This window comes from Cibotium barometz, chromosome 36, assembly GCF_041138505.1.
Source record: "Cibotium barometz isolate CiBa-2024 chromosome 36, ASM4113850v1, whole genome shotgun sequence".
Classification (NCBI taxonomy): Eukaryota; Viridiplantae; Streptophyta; class Polypodiopsida; order Cyatheales; family Cibotiaceae; genus Cibotium; species Cibotium barometz.
Window position 1 is genome coordinate 47470305 of NC_141081.1, and position 3674 is coordinate 47473978.

Consider the following 3674-nt stretch of genomic DNA (forward strand, 5'->3'; position numbering starts at 1 on the left):
AGGTACCAAGACACAGGTTCCTCTCCAGTACCATTGATGGGGAGTGGTTTGCTAGAGGACTTTCTCTTGGAAGACATTTCCACACCTACCAACAAGAGCCACTATTTAGACATTATTCATAGTTTTTTTTGGTCCAAAAGATAAGTACATAAGCTACAAATTTTTAGTTAGGAAGATATTGATGCTAGGATAAAAACCCTTGAGAGGGGAAGCCTATGGCGCTATGGCCATAGGGGGATCCTTGGTGAATAGGTGGGGGTGATGCATCTTATGAAGATATGCACATCTAGCTAGAAAAATACTTGTGAGGGAGAGTCTATTGCCCTTTGGCCATAGGGTGCATCTCAAGCGTCTCTATGTATTGAATATATGCATATTTAGCTAAAAGATTGCTTCTACAAGGGAGCTTATTGCCCATTGTCCATTGTCCATAGGGTACCCCTCAAGAGAGATAAAGGAGCCCCATGTTAAGAGAGATAAAGGAGCCCCATGTTAAGTGCAAAAATCTAGCTAAAATAATATTTGAGAGGGGATTCTATGGTCCTCTAGGCATAGGGTACCCCTCTAGAGTGACTATTGAGTGTATGTAGCTAGAACAATGCATGAGAGGGGTAGCCTTTAGGCTTCAAGTAATAGGGTGCCTATGAAGAGTTACTATGGAGTGGTGAAGCACCATGTCAAGAGATACAAATCTAGGTAGACAAATGCTAGAGAGCGGGACATGATGCCTCTCAAGACTTTACTATAAAGAATCTATGAGACTGGCTAGGAAAAAGCTTGAGAGGGGGAGCCTATGGCCCTCTAGCCATAGGGTGCTTGTCAAGAATGAAAATGTAGGGTTGATACACCCTATTAATGGATGCATATACAGCTTGAAGCATGCTGGAAAGGAGAGCCTATGGCCCTATGGCCATAGGGTTCCTCTAAAGTTATGAATGGTTGATGACCCTACAAAGGGATGCAAGAGTGAATGGCCCTCTGGCCATAGGGTGCTTGTCAAGAAGGAAAATGTAGGGGTGATACACCGTGTGAATGGATGCACATACATCTTGAAGCATGCTGGAAAAGGAGAGCCTATGGCCCTATGGCCATAGGGTTCCTCTAAAGTTATGACCCTACAAAAGGATGCAAGAGTGAATATGGGGAGGTGATTATGCAAGAGATATTGTGGGGAGGTTATTCACCATGGATAGAGTGCTTGAAAGGGAGATGCTATGGATGTCTTAGCATAGGATACCTTTCCATAGTACGTAAGAAGAGCCTATGGACCTAGCTAGAAGAATGCTTGAGAGTGGAGCCTATGGCTATTTGGCCATATGGTGCCTCCCAAGAGTTACTATGGATCAAAGAAGCGCACTAATGTAGGTATGGAAGTCTAGGTGGATGAATATTTTGAGAAGAGCTACATATGGCCATGTGGCCATAGGGTGCCTCTTAATCCATTAATATGAGATTAGTGCATTAATAAGAATGCTAATTATTGTGTAGGTAATTAGTGCATTTAAATGAATATTTCTTTGTATTAGTGCATTAATGTGAAGGTTAAGTGGTTTGTAGTTAGATTGATTTAGCAATCAATGACTTAATTAGTAAACAGACACATCAACAAAAGGGAAACACTAACCTTGAAGTGCGACAGGAGATTAGTGGTTTGAGGACGATGATGAGAGTACACGTCGAGAAGACAAATCTGCACGATTGAATGACACTGATATGTGTGTGTGTGTGAGTTTATGTGTGTGTTTGTATGTGTGGTTGCGCAAGGAGGAGAGAGGGAGAGAGGCGAGAAAGGTGTCTGTGTGCACAGTTGGAGAAAGGGATGAAGAGGGTGACACGGAAGCAAAGAGAATGGGATAGAGGCGGCTCAAATTGACAAGATCAGGACACGAGGGAGAAAAGGGGGCCCGATTGACGGTGGCATCAATGGGTGCACGACAGCACATGGAAAGGGAGCATGACAACGGTAGGGACAAAGGTGGCTCAAATCGACAAGATCAGGTCACAATCGACGAGGACGTACACACATCTCACGTGATATGTAATCTTTGCAGCTGTACCTAGGTCGCGAGACGAGGACATCACATCTGGTGCTGCCTAGGGAGGACATCACATCTGGTGCTGCCTAGGGAGGTGTATGTATTGCTATTGGGGAGACCTTGTGCTTTGTGATTAAGGACAAAGGCATCATAGTGCCCTAGAGAGCAGAGTGGATGATTATGTGCATAGGAGAGGACAAGGTTGGATTTCTTAATGTATATGCTCCTAATGTGCCGGTCGGGTGGCCAAATTAACATTTGGATGCTGATTGGAGACTCCTTACCCACAGCTGAGTGTTGGTGCATGGGACAAGACTTCAACGTGCTACAGGATAGGCGGGATGGTGGCTTAACCACCATTTAGTGTGCTAAGCCAGCAACTTGGGAGATACTATGCTTTGCCTTAAGGATTTTAGATGCTTGGCATGTGGAGGATTTAGCGAGACCTTTCAGAGTTTCTCCTTCTCACGTTTGGACAAGAGAGCGGGGGATGCTAATCTCTCTCACATTGATTGTTGGTATGTAGATGGGTGGGCATGCAATTGGGGTGGGAGACTATTGGGATCCTAGCAAGGGGTTAATCTTGGTAAACCACCAACATGAAGAAGATTAATTTAAAGTTTTTCCCTGTGTAATATCCTTGATCTTGAAGCAATGTTTTGTACAGGTTCATAGAAGTGAGATTTGGCACGTTGTGTGTTCAAATCTCACCTCTCGTTAGATAGATCATTGTGGTCTCTTGGGATTGTTCCTATGACGTTAAAAGCCTCTCTCTCTCTCTCTCTCTCTCTCTCTCTCTCTCTCTCTCTCTCTCTCTCTCTCTCTCTCTCTCTCTCTCTCTCTCTCTTTTAACAATATTGTATAAATCAGGGAGAGAGTCTCTCCCTCATCCCCACCACCTCTCTTTTTTGGTTTCGGTGATCCATCATATCCCTGGTAGACCATCTTAATTCTCCAAATCGACATGTGTTCGAATCCCACTACGTACTATATGTTGCTACCTGTTAAAAACCACCACAATAGGTAACTGAGAGATAGACATGGATCCGACAGTAGGCTCTAGGTATAGAATTGTGCGCAAGATCGGAAGCGGAGTGTTTGGCAAGATTTATCTCGGTAAGCTGTGTGCGTGCCGTGCGCACGCATGCGTGCATCCCCCTCACTTTCTCTCTCTCTTTCTGATTCCGCAAAGCTAATTTTTGTTAGGGTTTAGCAGTTCGATCATGTATATACATTCACAATGTGGTCCGATGTCCCTGGGCCCCCACAACAACTTCCCCCCTTTAGATGTATATACATATCATGTAATATGGGGGGAAGCTAGACCCTCATGCCAAGTAGTGCCTGCCTCTAATTAACTCGTATTATCCATTAATCTTTAACTTTAAAACTTCAATGTGGTCCGATGTCCCTAGGCCCCCACAGCAACTTCCCCCCTTTTAGATGTATATACATATCATGTAATATGGGGGGAAGGTAGACCCTCATGCCAAGTAGTGCCTGCCTCCAATTAATTTTATAAAGTACTCCACATTGGGATAGGAACTTCTCCACCTTTTTCCATACATGATGTACTACTTTGCAATCCCACAAAGAATGCCTTAATGATTCCTTCCCACTTTTGCACCAACAAGGGCA